Genomic DNA, 19,027 nt, shown 5'->3' on the forward strand with positions numbered 1-19,027 from the left:
CCGTTAGCTTCGTTGAGTGATTTTGGGCTTATGGGTGTAAGCACATAATTTTTGACCCGTCACGTTTTAGGTTATTTTTAGTTTTTAAAACATTCATTTAACGTAACTTTAATTTTTGTGGAGTTTTAATCAATTTTTACTTCAAATTACAATTTAAAAATACAAAAATATTTTTTATCTTTAGTTGAAGGTCAATTAGTGTATTTATGTTTATAGTATTTTAAGTTTACTATAACTTTAGCCTATCTAAGTTTATTTTAAGCCTTTGAAAAAAACTAATAATAATAATACAAAAAAAAATAATAGTTTTATTTTTAATATAGATTAACATTTTATCAGTAGAGAATGAATTTTAGAATGATTCTTGACTTATTTTCACTTAAGAGGTCCAAGAAGGCCCAAAACCGGATCTTTCAAAGAGGCCCAAATCGGCAGCCCTAATTCCCAAAAACACACCCATCTGCTGACCCACCTGGCCCATATCCCTCTCTTCACCTACTTAACAGATATCTTCGTTGAAAAAAAAACCTAAAGCAAAAAAGGGAAAAAGTTGCGCAGCAGCTTAAGGAAAACGAGAGACAGCTTTCAACCACCCAAAAATAGACCCTTTCTCTTCATTAGAATTCAGCAAATTCTAGCCTTCAAGATCCATTACACGAGAGAGGCAGCAGCTCCTTCATCGCAAAAACTAGTCAAGAAATCAATGTAAGCATACAACGATTCATGTCCTACTTCATCACTCAATAATCATGAAAACGGGCTGAAACTTTAGCCATTGAAGCAACCTTTAAACTCCACCAAAACCAGTGAAAATTAGCTCCTAAATCACTGACCTAACTCTGTTAAACCAACTTCGTCCACCTCTGTTTTTTGACGGCAAATGAAACTCCGTTTCATCCATAGAAATATTTTCTCCTACTGTGGGAATGGAAGTCATTTGAGGGGTTAATAATCGTCCAAAACTCGAAATAGCCGTAGAGTTCGTTGTTGAGAAACTCCCTTCAGTTGAGGTTGCCGGAGCTCAGGTCGTGGTCCCTTTTTCTGGTGAAATCTTGTTGCCGATTTCTAAAGCTTTAATCTATCGGTTAGTCATTCTGTTCGAATTTTTGATTTGGAGTTTTATCCCATCCATATTGAAAGAAAGTTTTCAGATACGTTAGTACGCTTGAATTTGCTAGTTAGATCTTCTTTTTTTAGTACTAATTTTAGTGTTCTGTTTTCATTTTTAATATTTTTTTAATATTATGTCTCTGTGTTTGAGTGTAAAAATGTACGTTAGTACGCTTGAATTTGCTAGTTAGATCTTCTTTTTTTAGTACTAATTTTAGTGTTCTGTTTTCATTTTTAATATTATGTCTCTGTGTTAGAGTGTAAAAATGTACAGGTTTCTCATTTTTCCCTTTATATTTGCTTTTCTGCATTTTGATTATATAAGGTTTTGTGAAGCATAATATAACTTTATTTCCCTCAAATATTGAAAAATCAACACTGTCAATGGAGACAAGAGTATAAGATACCTTTTGAATATTGCTTATATTTTTACTATACATATTTCAGTGGGTTTAAAATATTTTTGAACAAAGTTGAACAAAAAAATCTTAAGCTAAATTAACATAAATATCCTATTTTAGTAAGGATTTAAATTTTTACATATCTCAAAAATGCTCAAAAGCAGCTGCGTGTGTTTACGTATTATTTAGTCTTATCGACTCCTTGCATAAATAAGTGGCAAATCACCTCAAGTGTTAGGAAGTAATTAAACAAATTATGAACAAACGTTAGTTGCTTTAGGCATGATTAATAAATCATCGTGGCCATGAGTACAGTTCCCGTGACATTGTCACGATACGTAAATCCCATTCGGGTATGCATTTCATGTAACCTGACCATAACTTCTAATATTAATAAAATTAAACATGCAGATAGTGATGCGATTCGCAATGTGTACAAAACAAACGAGTGCACGATATCACGACTTGTTCAAGTAAACTCCATAAATAACTAAAAGCGGTTTTAAAGGTAAAATGCATAATAGAGTTTATAACATATAATAAATCAGATAATTAGGCTAATTATTAATAGTTAAGCGATCGTGCTAAAACCACGAAACTCGGGAGTGTCTCACACCTTCTTCTGATTAACAGAATTCCTTACCCAGTCTTTTGTGTTTGCGGACCGTAAAAATAAAGTCATTTTCCTCGATTTGGGATTTAAAATAAACCGGTGACTGGGTACACTATAATTATCCCAAGTGGCTACTCTGAAATAAATAAATAATCTCATTTCAATTAATGTCACTTAAATTAGAAAAACTCCCGCTTCCTTTGAAAAAAAGGAGGTGTGACCGCTTTGGCGACTCTGCTAGGGATGAGAACCCAGAACTTTTGGTTCAGGGTTCAGAATTTGAGCTTAGAATAACTGTTATAGTTGACTTTGGTGTATTATCTGATTTTTTACGTGTTTGAGCCTAATGTGGTAATTACTTCTTTTTATCGTTTTGATATTGTTTGAACTGTCACAACCTAAAATTCACTAAGGGTCGTGATAGCGCCGGACACCATTGTCAGGCAAGCCAACAACAAATAACTAGTAACTTCTCGTTTTAAATATTTCTGAAATCACTTTTTCTATACGTTTAAACAATATATAATAAATTCCACTGAATAAATAATGAAACATTTAACAATTTCAAAATACTGACTACTTCCATAGACATCCCAGAATCCGGTGTCACAAGTGCATGCAAAATTACTAAGGAATCGAATAAAGTACAATAACTGTCCGGAATACAAATTGGACAGAAAGTAAATACAATACACTGAAAGAGACTATACTGGTGCGGGTCGTCGAGAAATGCAGTTCACCTAGTCCCCGTATCATCCATGCTGCTATGCCCAGTAGGCCACTAGGAATACATGTGCCTGTGCAACAAAAATGCACAACAAGTGTAACATGAGTACAAAAACAATGTGTACTCAGTAAGTATCCTGTCTAATCTCGAAAAAGTAGAGACGAGAGGTCGACTTCGACACTTACTAGTGGTCCAATAATGATACGTCCATAATATAATAAATCGAAGATTTTTATAACAGGATTGTAATTCAATAGAATGAAGCAAGTAAACAATTCTTTCTTTTATAGGAAATTTCCAAATTCCTTTTCATCTTTTATACATTTATTCTCAAGTTAGGGAGAACAAATATCAACATCTATAAATCCCAAGGCAAGTAATGCAAGCATACACAAATCATGCCGAGGATGTACGGTCCGATCCAACAATATTTAAACTGTGCACTGCCAGAGGGTCGAATGACGTGAACGATAGATGCATCTATTTAATCTACCGAGGCGTTCAGCCCGTTCTACAATAGATAAACACATTCAAACAATCAAATCAATAATTCATCAAGGAGCAAATATTCAAGAAAAAACAAGTTTCTCTTTTAAAAGTCAAGAAATGATATCTAGCCCTTTTTAGAAATTCATTTACACGTTCGATATGTTTTAAGCATTTTAAATTTGTCAACAAGGTTGCAAGTACTATAAGAAAGCATGCTTTTGGGCCCTAAACTACCCGGACTTAAGCATAATAGTAGCTACGCATGGACTCTTATCACCTCGTGCGTACGTAGTCCCCGCAAATAAGAGCACATAACCAATTAACTCACCTATGGGGACAATTCCCTCTTACAAGGTTAGAAAGGAGACTCACCTCGCTCCAAAGATCCATAACCGGTATTCCACACCCTTCTGAAGACAAAAATCGATGCATAATGCTCCAAAACTAGTCAATAATTATGCAAATCTATTAACATAAGCTCAATTACTCACTACAACCAATTTATAACAATTCTTAACCCCGATTGAAAAGTTGACAAAATTTCCCTCGGGCCCACGTGCCCGGATTTCGAAATTTTTCGAAGATAAAGTTTACCCATGAACTCATGAACTCAAATATATGATTTTCTCCTTATTTCATACCCAAAATCGTGGTCAAATTCCAAGAATACGAATTTTCTAAGTTTCCCCTCAAACCCTAAGTTTCCACCAATTTTCATGCTCAAATCCGAAACAAAACCATGTATTTAACGTCTAATGAGTGGGAACAACTTACCTTGATATAGATGAAGAAAATTTCTCTTCCGAAAGCTCCAAAATCGTCCAACCTGAAGTGAAAATGGGTGGAAATGAACCAAAGCTCGATTTTTAAAGAGAGCTCACTGCCTCCAATCCTTTCGCACCTGCGGTCTCTTGACCGCTTCTGCGGTCCCGCAAGTGCGGACCAATGGCCACTTCTGCGATCCGGGGCTCCCAGCCCATTTTCGCTTCTGCGCTCATTCTTCCCCAGGTGCGGCCCCGCTTCTGCGGTGACTTGATCGCATCTGCGGTCCCAGCCTTCACCCTTTACCATCGCATCTACGTCCCTTTGGCTGCTTCTGTGGCTCCGCACATGTGAGCAAATCTTCGCAGGTGCGGTTATACCAGATATCAGCTGCTTCATCTATTCTTTCCAACCCCAATTCAATCCGTTAACCACCCGGAATTCACCCGGGCCCCCCAGGACCCCATCCAATCACACATACCAGTCCCATAACTTAACATGGACCTGCTCAAAGCCTCAAATCACATCAAACAACATCGAATTTATGAATCGCACCCCAATTCAAGCTTAATGAACTTTAGAACTTCAAACTTCTACATTCGATGTCAAAACCTATCAATTCACGTCCGATTGACCTCAAATTTTGCACACAAGTCATATTTTATATCACGGACCTACTCCAACTTTCGGAATTGGAATCCGACTCCGATATCAAAAAGTCAAACCCTCGGTCAAACTTCTCAAAAACTTTCAAATTTCTATCTTTAACCAAATGACTTCAAAATGAACTACGGACCTCCGAATTCACTTCCGATCGCGCTCCCAACTCCAGAATCACCATACCGAGGTATTCCCAGACTCGGAATCCCAAACGGACATTGATAACCCTAAAATGCAATTCAACCCAAACTTATGAAATTTCTTCCAAAATGCTAACTTCTACAATAGGCGCCAAAATGCTCCCGGGTCATCCAAAACCCGATCCGGGCATACACCCAAGTCCGAAATCATCATACGAACCTACTGGAACCATCAGATCCCGAATCCAAGGTCGTTTACTCTGAAGTCCAATCTTAGTCAATTCTTTCAACTTAAAGCTTTCGAAATGAGAATTCCCTTTCCAAATCAACTCTGAATTCCCCGGAATTCAATTCTGACCATGCGTACAAGTCATAACACCTGAAGTGAAGCTGCTCATGGCCCCAAACTGCTGAACGACGCGCTAGAGCTCAAAACGACCGGTCGGGTCGTTCAATGAACTGTATATAAAACTATTACAAAACCATTTTTCTCTCTGAGTCTTCTAAATCTTCCCGGGAGCGTGCGCTTCACGTGGCTCCTTTTCTGTTAGAGTCATATCTTAACTTTAGAACGAGGTTCAGATAAGTTGCAAGCCGGCAAAGCTTCTGTATTCCCGGTACGCTGCCTTCCGGCTCGAGTTATCTGCTCGGGTAAGCCAGGTCTAGAACAATATACCCTAGGATTTAATCTTAGAATAACATAGCCTCATGTCGGATCCCTAGTAGGAACGTTTATTTGCATCACGTGCATTTGACTTTGGGGACTCAACATAGGGGTTAGGTCCGTCTAAGACAGGTGTACCCAAATTAAAAAGACCATCATGATGCATCTTACGTGTTACTTGCACATATGTTTGTTTCGGCTTGCATGTTGAATGTCTTCTAGAATAGGGAAAGGAAAAAAAAGGAAAAAGAAAATTAAAAAAAAAAAACAAGAGTGAGAGGTAAGTATTTGAAATCAGAAACTCTGCGAAATTTGAAAAAAGAAGAAGAAAATAAGCCAATGTTTTCAAAAAGTCATGTTTCCTTGTTCCGTCAAAAGTGGACGAACTATGTGAGGCTGATTCTCACCAGATGTGAGATACGTAGGCAAACCTAATCGGTTCCGGCCCAAATTTTTTTTTTAAAAAAATCAAAAATATTTTCCTTTACTTTCTCTTAGAAAAGTCTTACTTTGAGACCACCATTTTCAAAAAAATCAAAAATATTTTCCTTTACTTCCTTCTTTAGAAAGTCTTTCTTTTAGACCCCAATTTTTTAAAAATACAATAATATTTCTTTTAATATCTCTCAAAATCCAAAAATATTTTCATTCTTCTTTCTAAAATTCAAAAGAAAATTCAAGATTCAAAAAATATTTTCTCTTTTCTTCCAAAGTATTTCTTTCGTAAATTCAAAGTAAAAGTCCAAAAATCCAAAAATATATATTTTTTCTTCTTTAGAAGTTTTTCTTTCAAAATCCAAAAAAAATCAAAATAAAATAAAAAATCAAAATCCAAAAATATTTTCTTTCTCCTTTATAAGTCTTTCTTTCGAATTTTTTTAAAAAAAAAGAAGAAAAAAAATTCAAAATCCAAAAAAGACTTAGTTTATTCACTTTATTCCCAATCTTTCCGAACTACGCGAGATCTGATTCATGTCTCCACATGATACGTAGGCAACTTACATAGGGTTCGATCTAATCGTTTTTGAAATTTTAAAAAAGAAATAAAAAGGAAAAAGGAAAAAGGAAAAAGGAAAAAGAGAGGAAAGAAAATGAGCAAATCAAGGAGCGCTAGAGAGAAAATGAAGAAGACAGGGGCAAGAGAAGTAAAATTGGGATGATGCCAAGTTGACTTTGCACCCTCAAAATCATTTTAGAACCGATAATTGTGATTAGGTACATTGCACATAATGTGAAATTATCTTATGTTAAAAGCCCTAACGCTAATGTGATAACTTCATTTGTTCTTCTTTGTTATCTTTATAGAGCAGAAAAGTGATTGGTTTGTAGTTCTTAAACTGGTAACTCATCCCTACAATATAAACTTGAAAGGCAATGGCAAACGATAATGGAATTGAGTTGGTTGATACTGGTGCCCAAAAACAATTGGTTGAACTAGAGACTGGGTTGGTTGAAGAGGTAAGGATGTTGAGAAAACATATGGCGGGCATGTATCAGACTTGGATGACTGGGAAGGCACCACCCCTGCCACCACCTAGCTTCATAGATGATACCCTTACCCAAGCTCCGGTTATAGTGTCAAATGACCCACCATATTCTCCAGATTTTCCCGTTTACCATAGCTTTCCTAACCTCCCTAGTAGCTGCATCGTTCGTCCTCCAACTACCTTTCCCAAAAATAGCCCTCATGTCATATCCACTCCCCAGTATCACAACTTCTCAACAACCTTTCATTCATAGATCCAATAGTGAACACCGGTTCAAACCTCTTGATACCTAGTATTACTCTCAGAGCTGGCCCGCCAGGTCCCAGTCTCATATAATCCTAGCTCTCGAAATGAGCCTCATGTTGAGAATGAAAAATGCACAAGGACAGTAGAGCAAGATGAGATATCCAAGAAGGTGAAAATCTTAGAGCAATCTCTAAGAAACATGCAAGATACATGGAGCCAGGTGAGCGTGTCTTACAAAGACTTGTGCTTGTTTCCTGACGTCCAATTGCCTATTGGGTTTAAGATGCCAAAGTTTGATTTGTATGACGGACATGGAGATCCTGTGGCCCATTTGAGAGGTTATTGCAGTAAGATGAGAGGTGCCGGTGGGAAAGATGAATTACTGATGGCATATTTAAGTCAAAGCCTGAGTGGGGCGGCGTTGGAATGGTACACCCGCCAAGACACTAGGAGGTGGCACATGGGATGACTTGGCTCAGGCCTTTGCCCGGAACTTCAGTACAATATAGAAATTGTCATGGATGGCATGTCCCTCACCAAGGTGGAACAGAAGCCTAATGAAAGCTTTAGGGAATACAGGCTCAAATGGAGAGAGAAAGCTGCCCGAGTCAATCCCCCGATGGAAGAAGATGAGATGGTCGAGTACTTTCTTCAAGCCCAAGAGCCTACTTACTTTGGGCATTTGATCTCGGCTGTGGGTAAGCCTTTTAATGATGTGGTAAAAATGGGAGAAATGGTAGAAAATGGGCTGAAGTCGAGCATGATCATGAGCTATTCCGCTCTAAAAGCCACAATACAAGCAATTTAGAACGACACAAGAAGCTTGCTGGGTTAGAAGGAACATGATGATGTTGCTATGGTTGTCTCAGGATCACGACATGGCCCGACGGGTCCACCTCACCAATATACTCATCCTCGATCCCAATCCCAACCCCAAACCTATACCCGAGATCCACATAATCCACCTCAATATTATTCTCCAAACAATGTACGATCATTTGTCCAACCACTAAGTCACTCTTTATGGCAAGCGCCAACACCGTATAATACACTTTTTCCTTCACAACATTTTCGAGCATCCAACAACCCTAAAAAACTGGGGCATGGAGGGGAGCAAAGGCAAAGAAATAGTTTCACGCCAATCAGAGAATGCTACACAAGCTTGTTTGAAAAGTTAAAACATTCTGGCCTGATTAAGCCGCTCCTTGGCTATAATCCGGACCCATAGGCAAAATGTTTTGATCCTGCTGTATAGTGCATGTACCACTCTAATGTCCAAGGGCATAACATCGTAGATTGTCGTGCTTTGAAAAGGGAAATAGAAAGAATGATTCAAGAAGGGATAATTGTGATCCAGGATAGTGACACCTAGAATATCGCACATAATCCTTTACCTACACATGATGATGCACACTTTGGGGATGATGCGTGGTGACAGGGAGTATGAGAATCCTCTTGGAAACTTACTGACTGAAGTTAATGATATTGAAATTGGAGTGGGCTCTGGTGATTCTAATGAGCAAATTTGTAGCTAAATGTCGAGCTTAGCAATTGAAAAGTCCTTTCCTCCTCACTAGGAAGAATCTTGGTAGCTTGTTTTGATTTTTTTTATTATCTGGGTTACTTCGGGGTTGTGATCCAGATTTTATTGGTTTTATTGTGTCATACCCTTCTATCCATCTATTGTGTTTATGCGAGTCTTGTCTGTCTGTTCTGTTGTATTTTCATTATCCGGGTTATTTTAGGGTTGTAACTCGAATTTTAGGTTGTTTTTTTCTTGTCGTTAAACCCTTCCATCTGTTACTCAATGAAATATCGTTTGTCCTTTTGTGCCATTTCGTGCTTAGTTCTCTTTACGCCAGATTTAGTGACATGGCATGTATGCGGAGTCTTTAGCCAGATCTTGAAATCTAGTTTAATCGTGGAATAATGAAACACAATTTTGAATATGATAAACAGATGCGTTTGAGGAACAAGTAAAGATTCACGCATTCTAAGATAACCTGAAGCTTGAATTGAGTGAAACTTAAGCAGTTAGTCTAGGAAATCAAGAGGTTGATAAGAACATACAAGGAAATGTCTCTCAAGCAGTTTGAGGTAGATCAGTCAGTGTTGAAATGCATCCCTCCACATCAAGATAAGGCTGAGTCAAGTCTGCTTCGAACTGGCGAGGGTCATTCATTGAGACAAAGGTATTGCCCATTGGCACTTTGAGTTTGTGTTGATGCCATCAAGAGACATTGTGCATAGTTCTTCTTATTTTCAATTGCATGATTTGTATTTGGATTTCTCGAAGTTTGGTATGACGAAGGCATTTTATTTTGTTACCCAAATACTATTATCCTTTACTACCCCTTTTGAGCCTTATTTACTTTCTTTCATACCCCTCTTTTGGAACCAGAAGTAGAATTAGAAAATAGAGAAAGGAAAAAAAAGAAGAAAAGAAAGAAAAGGAAAGAGAAAAGAAAAAAAAAGAAAAAGAAGAAAAAAAAAGCAACAAAAACAAAACATCGTTTATGCTTGAACTACGTTCGACTTGATTCCTTTTAATGATACGTAGGCAACCTTAAACGGTTCGGTCCCCTCAAAATAAAAATCCAAAATTTCCCAAACCCAAAGAAACTGGGGCAAAAGTTTTGGGTTTGCAAAAGATCTGATTCCAAAAGTTGTAACCTTGAACCCTTTCATCTTAAGCCGTTTTCAGCCTGCATGCTGCTCTTTCTTTCTAACCCTATCCAAAATCTTACACTACGGTCCAAAGAAAGACCTTTCGATCAATCTTTGAGGAATTCCAATTCAAGCGAGATAGATGTATGATTCACATCATGGGTAACACTTTGTTCATGGGTACAAAGAAAATTAATAAAATGAGAGTGCCTTATTGGTGAAAACCCTCACGGGCACCGTAAGGTGTTGGAGAGCTGAGAGAAAATTTAAAATGAGATAGTCTTATTGTTGAAAATTCTCGCGGGCACCGTAAGGCGATGGAGAGCTGAGAGAAAATTTAAAATAAGAGTCTTATTGGTGAAAATACTCGCAGGCACCGTATGGCGATGGTGAGTTGAGAGATGAACAAATGAGAGAGGTCTGCTATGAAAACCCTTCGGGGCACTACAAACCGAATGAGGTTCATGACTTTATAGAGAAATTGGATCATTGAAAGCCCGATTTTTGAAGTATGAAGACGGGACATGAACTGAAAGTGTGATTGGTTGGACGGATTAGGTCACTTAATCCAAAATGCATGTCATGATCAGTGGAGCAGGTTTCCAAATCAGATTAGTTTCTACTTTGTTCTTTTTCCTGGGTAGACAATTTTCTTATTAGATGCCATCTCTTTTTCTTCTTTTCCTTACTTTGTTCCTCCTATTTTGTTTGAGTTCATTCTGAGTCTATTTTTGTCGAAACAAGTGAAAAATGATTTCAAAATCTGCTACCAGCTTTTTAGTCACACAAAGCAGAGTCTAGCAAGCATGTCAAAATGGCATAAGACATAGGAGAATGGTGTGTGCATTGACTTGGTGATGTCACGAACCCAAATATCGGTCGGGATGTCGCTTATCACATTACTAGGCAAGCCAGCCAATCAACTAACCATGACCCATTTTCCATAAAGATTTAAGCCATTTTCTAACATAAGTTTTAAATACTGAAGTCATTATAAGTGTTAAAACAACATAAATATGCGGAATGTCAAAATAACAATAACTACATAGCCCCAACAATCTGGTGTCACGAGTCTAGAGCCTCTAATACAAGTCTGAATACCTAATACATCAATAGTCTAGGAAATGCGGAAAGATAATAAGATAAGAGGGAGAGAACAGGGCTGCGGACGCCATGCAGCTACCTCGAAGTCTCTATTCAATACTAAAACAGCTGAAAGCCCTCACTCGGTCGCTCGGGCGCCTGGATCTGCACACAAGGTATAGGGAGTAACGTGAGTACGCCAACTCAGTAAGTAACTAGAGTAAATAAGGACCGAAAGCAATAACGAGCAGTTCAAAAATACATAACTGGATAATCAACAGAATATCAGGTTATCTTTACAGTTTAAAATCAGTTTTTGTTATAAAATCACATTTCCAGTTTAAACATTTGGAATCAAATACTTAGCGGTATATCAAATAGAGGCTTATTTAAAAGAAGAGTGAAATCAGTGAAAACATCATAACAAGGCCTCTCGGGCAAGGAATCACTCACAATATGGCCCCTCAGGCAGCCTCTCAGTCACTCGTGACTCGACTCTCGTCACACAGTACTCACTCTCAGCACTCCGCTCATTAGTATCTCATAATAATACAAATCATAGTACCCGTTGCGGCGTGCAGCCCGACCCATATATAATTGTCTACTACGCTCACTGGGGGTGTACAGACTCCGGAAGGGCTCCTATAGTCCAAGCGTCATATTGCTGCGGCGCACAACCTGATCCAATATATATATATCGCTGCGGCGTGCAGCTCGATCCAATATATATATCGCTGCGGTGTGTAGCCCGATCCAATATATATATATATATCGTTGCGGCATGCAGTCCGATCCATAATATATACATATCATATCCTCACTATTAGGTTCTCAACCTCTCTCAGTCATTAACCTCACAGCCTCTCTGGCATAACCATGGAACTTAGGGATCTCAGTCCAAGCAGTCCTCACAATTAGGAGTAAAGTGATAAAACTAGTTTTAACATTTAAACAAGTAAAACATAACTGAGGATATGCTTTTAGCAAGTAAAGTGAGGAAAACCAGTCAAAATACCCTTAAAGGTTTCTACAGATCAGCACAAGGCCCCAAACAAGGCATACAACCCATAATACAGTATAAATGACTTAAATAAGGGATTAATAGTCATTACGAGACGGACCAAGTCACAATCCCTACCGGTACATGCCCACACGCTCGTCACCTAGCATGTGCGTCACCGCATTTATCAAAAACAAGTCAAATACCGGGGTTTTATACCCTCAGTTCCAGATTTACAATGATTACATATCTCAAACCGGTGAAAAACTACTCCGCAATGCCTTTTCCACTCGAATCGGTCTCCACGCACGTCGAATCTATCAAAAATCAGAACGAGGACGTCAAAATATGCCAAGGGAACGAAGCCCAAGCGAAAACAATCGAAAAACACTAAAAATCTCGAAATTAGCCAAACCCGACCCCTAGGCCCACATCTCAAAATTCAAAACTTTTTACATCAATAGATTCCTCGTCTCCCCGCGAGTTCGTACATATCAAAACACTAAAATTGGAGTCCAAATGACCCCTCAAATCCTCATTTAAAATGTCTTAATCTCAAACCTTAATTCCTCAATTTTTGGCTTATATTCCATGATTTATTAGGTAGATTTCACAATAGGATCGAGTTTAAAGTCCGAAATTCTTACCTCCAACCATTTCCCCTTGAATCCCTTTTCAATCTCCTTCAAAAAGCTCCAAAAACGACCAACAATGGAGTAAAATAGACCCAAATTCGTGGAGAAGACGACCTTTTAAACATTCTGCCCAGGCCTGAAAATCCTTCTTCGCGAACGCGGTCAAAGCCTCGCGTTCGCGAAGCACAAAAATTCCGTTGACCGAAATTCTTCTTCGCGAACGCGATACCCCTTCGCGAACGCGATACCCCATTGCGAACGCGATGCCTCAGCTTCACTAACCTACGCGAACGCGACCCAGGCTCACGCGAACGTGATGCCTACCAATCTAGCCCTTCGCGAATGCGGGACTACCCTTCGCGAATGCGAAGGCCAAACATGACGCCTCCCTTCCTGACCCTTCGTGAACGCGAGGGTCCTCTCGCGAACGCGAAAACCAAATCACCTACAACAGCTGAAACCATCTTTCTGCAATCTTTCTTAACTCCAAATGATCCGAATGACCACCCGAAACTCGCCCGAGGCCCCCGGGACCTCAACCAAAGGCACCAACATATCTTAAAACCTTATTCAAACTTGTACCAATCTTCAAAACACCTCAAACGATATCAAATCATCCAAAACACATCGGATTCAAGCCTAAGTTTTTAAAATCTTCCGAAATACGCTTTTGATCAAAAACCCAACCAAACCACGTCTGAATGACCTGAAATTTTACACACACATCCCAATTAACACAACGAAGCTACTGCAACTCTCATAATTCCATTCCGACCCCTATATCAAAATCTCGCCTATCAACCGGAAATCGCCAAAATCTCAACTTCGCCAATTCAAGCCTAAATCTACTCTGAACCTCCAAAACCCATTCCGGTCATGCTCCTAAGTCATAAATCACCTCCCAAAGCTAACCAAACTATCAGAACTCACACCCGAGCCTTTTAACACATAAGTCAACATTCGGTGGACTTTTTCCAACTTAAACTTCCGTAAAGGAGGCTAAGTGTCTCAAACCTTACCAAAAATTATTCTGGACTCGATCCGACCAACCCGATACCATAAAACACGAATAACGAAGCATAAAGAAGCAGAAATCGAGGAAACGGGGCAGTAACTCTTGAGACGACTGGCCTGGTCGTCATAAGTGATAATAGATGTTCTTTGGGATTGATGTAAAATGCAATGATTTGGTGAATACGAGTGCAGTGCATCAGGTATAAGGTATTGGACATGAACGCATCAGGAATATTTCTTGTGGTAAGGGTTGTCCGGAAAAATGGTTGGTCGATAACAAGCACTGTCTTCCAAGTTGAGGTCCAAGTTGATCGTGACAAGTGCAAGAGAAATCGTCCTCGTAGTCAAGGTCACAAACTAACCACCATATTTTAAACTCACAAGTTTTCTTTGTCTGAAATAGGGATGAAAGCTATGTTCATATCAAAGCTTGGAAGCTTGTATTTTTCAGGTGTAATGCCTCAATTCTGCTTACGCAAAGGCTATTGAGAAGATCACACCTCCTATGCATTTTCCCTAGTTGAGAAGAACCATACCTCTTAGGCATTTTCCCTTGTTGAGAGGAATGTTTGGCTTTCTTTATGTTCAGGAGTCCCGCCTGGAAAATAGGGTCAATTTTCAATTTTGTTAAGTCAGATAATCATTAGTTTTCCTTGAGTTCAAGGGTCCCGCCTGGATAATAGGGTTAGTTTTTACTTTAGTTAAGCTTAGTTTATAATCTTCCTCAAGCTCAGTCTCACATCTACTTCCTAGTCTGAGTCTTTTTGTTATACTTTTTAGGAGACACACTTCCTAAATTGAGATTTTACCCCTAGGAGACGCTTTTCCTAGTTTGGGTCATTTAAGTTTGAGTCACTGAGGTTTTACCCGTAGGAGACGTACCTCCCAGTCTGGGTCTTTCAAGTTATATTTTTGTTTTAAGAGACGCACTTCCTAAGTTAGATGTTATTTACGTTTCACCCCTAGGAGACGCATTTCCTAGTCTAGGTTTTTCTCATTTCATTTTAAGAAATGCATTTCCTAATTTTAGACTACAAGTTTCCCTCCTAGGAGATGCAGTTCCTAGTCTGAGTCGTTCAAGTTTTACCCCTGGGAGACGCATTTCCTAGCCTGGGTCTTTCAGGTTATACTATTTAGGAGACGCACTTTCTAGTCTAGGTCTTTCAAGTCATATTTTTATATTAGGAGACGCACTTCCTAAATTGAGATTTCACCCCTAGGAGATGCACTTCCTAGTTTGGTTCATTTAATTTACCCCTAGGAGACGCACTTCCTAGTCTGGGTCTTTTAGGATATACTTTTAGGAGACACACTTCCTAAATGGAGATTTCATCCCTAGGAGACACACTTCCTAATTTGAGTCATTGAAGTTTCACCTGTAGGAGAAGCACTTCCTAGTCCAGGTTTTCAAGTTATATTTTTGTTTTAGGAGACGCACTTCCTAGTTTGGTTCATTCAAGTTTCATTCCTAGGAGACGCACTTTCTAGTTTGAGTCACTGAAGTTTCGCCCCTAGGAGACGCACTTCCTAGTCTAGGTTTTTCAGGATATACTTATAGGAGACGCACTTCCTAAATTGAGATTTCACCTCTAGGAGATGCACTTCCTAGTTTGATGTCGTTTAAGTTTCACCCCTAGGAAGTCTAGGTTTATCTCATTTCATTTTAGGAAACGCACTTCCTGTTTTAGATTACAAGTTTCAATCCTAGGAGATGCACTTCCTAGTCTGAGTCGTTCATGTTTTACCCCTAGGAGACACATTTCTTATCTGGGTCTTTCAGATTATACTTTTTAGAAGACACACTTCCTACTCTAAGTTTGTCAATTTTGTTCCTAGGAGATGCACTTCCTAATTTTTCAGTTTTACTCACAAGAGACGCACATCCTAGTCGAACCTTTAGTTTTACTCTCATCATTGCATCCTTAATCAATAACACATGTGATTTATAGTTCTACTAGCAACTCATAAATCTTCCTAATGTAATGTGATGACCTAGAAGGTCATCACCTGTTTTTAAAATGAATTATGTGTTTCGAGGCCTTAAAAACCTCTTTCAGCATCACCTCGATTTTGCGTGCGCAGTCCGTGGACTACGGTCAACATTTTAGGTAAACGGACCCGGACCAGTGATTTGACGGTCTCGGAAGGTCCGTGGAAAAATATGGGACTTGGCCGTATACCCGAAATCGAATTCCGAGGTCCCAAGCCCAAGAAATTAATTTTTAAAGAAAATTATTTTTTGGAAATTTCTATGAGTTTTGAAAATGAAATGCATTTAGAATTTGATGGTATCAGGCCCGTATTCTGGTGCTGGAGCCCGGTACAGGTCTTATATGTGAAATAAGACAAGTCTATGAAATTTGGTAAGAAACGGATGTCATTTGACGTGATTCAGACCTTAAATGCAAAATTTGATGTTTTAAGAAGTTTTGAAATATTTCATTGATTTTGAGGTTTAATTCGTTGTTTAAGAGGTTATTTTGGCGATTTTATCTCACGGATAAGTTCATATGATGTTTTTGAGTTAGTATGTATGTTTGGTTTGGAGCCCCGAGGGCTCGAGTGAGTTTCGGAAGGTTTAGAACTTGTGAAAATTTTGAGGTTGTTCAGTTTCTGATGTTCTGGTATGTCCTTCTTCGCATTCGCGGGAGGACCCTCGCGAACGCGATGAGTTAGTCAGGCTGAAGGAAATTTCCTTCTACGCGAACGCGAGGCCCAGGTCGCGAACGCGAAGCTTTGGGGGTTTTCCCTTCGCGAACGCGGGCCTGGTATCGCGAACGCGAAGGCTTATGGGCCTGGGCAGGGGAGGGGTATTTTACCCTACGCAAATGCGTCCACACGAACGCGAAGGCTCTGGGCGTTGAAGCTCCGCGAACGCAAGCCTTGTGTCGTGGTTTATTTGGCCTGACCCATCGCGAACGCGATGAAGGCCTGTCCAGTGATTTTAAAAAAGAACCAAAACTGGATTTAGCAAAAATTTCATAACATCTTCTTCCAAACTCCAAATTGGGTAATTTTTGAAAGGATATTTTACCACCAATTCATAGGTATGTAATCTTAGACTCATTTTCTTCAATTTCCATTAACACTCATTAGATTTCTAGGCTTAAATCATGTTCTTAAGGGTAAAAAATTAGGGATTTGGGTAGAGTTAGAGCTTTTTGTATAATTGTGATTTAGAACTCGTTTTGGGGTCGAATTTTGGAACTAATTATATATTCGGACTCGTGGGTGAATGAGTGATCGGGTTTTGGTCCCAACCTCGTGTTTTGACCAAGCGGGCCGGGGGTTAATTTTTGACTTTTTGGGAAGAATGATGGGAAAGCTATAATTAAGCATTGGAATTGGATTGTTTAGCGTTTATTGATGTTATTGAGTCGATTATGTCTAGATACAATTGATTTGGAGCCGAATTCAAAAGGAAAAGCGGTGTTTGAGGCTTGAATTGGTCGTGGAAGTTCGAGGTAAGTGTTTGGTCTAACCTTAGTTTGAGGGATTAGGAGTTGTGTCCTATTTGCTACGTGTTTCTTGTTGAGTACGACGTATAGGCATGGTGACGAGTATCTATACGTTATTGTCGAGCATGACCGTGAGTCTTGGATTGTAATTTATTGTGTTCTTAAATAATACTATGGATGCTTAAGTTCATGATTCTCTGTATTGAGCAAGGATTGTGATTATTCTCGTGGAAATTATTTATGACTAAGTATTGGTGTTAGCTGAGGTAGTTAGATGTTGGAACAAGATTGATTATAATTGTTTCTCCCTTGCCAGGATGTAGTTATTTATACTGTTGATTCCCTTGCAGGGATAGTGTAGTTCTTTATTGATCCCTTGCCGAGGCTCTTGTTATGATTGTTGTTGATTGAATATGTGGATCGGGTTGCAGGCCGCAACAATGATATATTTGGATCGGGTTGCATGCTGCAATAATGATATATTTAGATAGGGTTGCACGCCGCAAAATGATATATTTGGATCGGGTTGCATGCCACAACAATATTATATGTAGATCGGGTTGCATGCCGCAACAGTGATAAATGATTTGGATCGGGTTGCACGCCGCAACAGTGTTGTTATATATATTGGGATCGGGTTGCCCGCCGCAACAATTGTTGATACAAAGTATTTATAGGTTGGATACAAGTTTCTTATTGTTTTGCTGTGAAATCTAAGTTGTTCTTATGTTGTTACTCTTGATTACTGTTGACATTGATATACTTTCGCAGCATGTGCCCCCTCCCATCTTTACTTTTTTATTTCTGTTTTATTTTCTGTTGTATATTATATAACTGCACAGGTTATTTGGTAGTCTGGTCCTAGTCTCGTCACTACTTCGCCAAGGTTAGGCTAGACACTTACTAGCACATGGGGTCGGTTGTGTTGATCCTACACTCTGCACTTTGTGCAGATTCCGGAGCAGCTCTTGGACCATAGTATTTGGGTGGCTACCTTCAGTCCACGCGGAGATTCAAGGTAGACCTACAGGCGTCCGCATGCCCTGGTGTCTCCTCTTTCCTTTAATTCCTGTTTCATATCTTTGGTGTAGAAACAATGTATCTTTTATTTTCAGACTTTGTATTTAGCACTCTTAGACCGTCTGTGGTACTGTGACACCAGTTCTGGGTGATTAAGGCTTAAACAGTTGTATTAGATTCATATGTCGGATGTTTTACTATATTTCTTTCGGTTATTGAAATTTCTGATGTTTTCACGTTATTGCTTTGCAAATGCTAAAAGGTATAAAAATGGATAAAGGTAATCTGTTCAATAATTGGCTTGCCTAGCTCACATCAGTAGGCGCTATTACGACTCCCGAGGGTGGGAAATTCGGGTCGTGACAAGTTGGTATCCGAGCTCTAGGTTACATGGGTCTCACAGTTCACAGACAAGCTTAGTAGAGTCTAAGGGATCGGTACACAGACGTTTGAATTTATCCCAGAGGCTATAGAGTTAGGAAAAAAAATATCACATTTATTCTTCCCTATCGTGCGATTTGGTTTCTCAATGCTAATTGAGTTTCTACTCTGTTCTTTCGCAGATGGCGAGAACACGCGCTTCCTCATCCACTGACCAACAACCCGAGCCCCCAGCAGCAGCTCCCACAAAGGGTAGAAGGCGAGGCCGAGGCCGTGCTAGAGGTCGAGGTAGGGGCAAAGCTCAGCCCAGAGCAGCAGCACCAGTGGCGGAGCCTCAGGTTGACTTTGATGATGAGGTTTCGTCCTAGATAGTTCCGATGGCCCCAGCTCAGGTCCCAGAGGGGTTTATTGCTACCCCAGTCCTCGAGGATGCTCTGTTCTGTCTAGTGGGCCTTATGGAGAGTGTCACC

At 39.4% G+C, this 19,027-nt stretch overlaps 1 long non-coding RNA gene across 1 annotated transcript; it reads left to right on the plus strand.

The window, feature by feature from the left end:
• Nucleotides 1–530: 530 nt before the first annotated feature.
• LOC138873191 (uncharacterized) lies at nucleotides 531–18,414 on the plus strand. The gene is made up of 3 exons (XR_011401192.1): nucleotides 531–1,084; nucleotides 17,507–17,833; nucleotides 18,110–18,414. It is a non-coding gene; the product is annotated as an uncharacterized lncRNA (long non-coding RNA).
• The last annotated feature ends 613 nt before the right edge of the window (nucleotides 18,415–19,027 follow it).

This window comes from Nicotiana sylvestris, chromosome 1 (genome assembly GCF_000393655.2).
Source record: "Nicotiana sylvestris chromosome 1, ASM39365v2, whole genome shotgun sequence".
Classification (NCBI taxonomy): domain Eukaryota; kingdom Viridiplantae; phylum Streptophyta; class Magnoliopsida; order Solanales; family Solanaceae; genus Nicotiana; species Nicotiana sylvestris.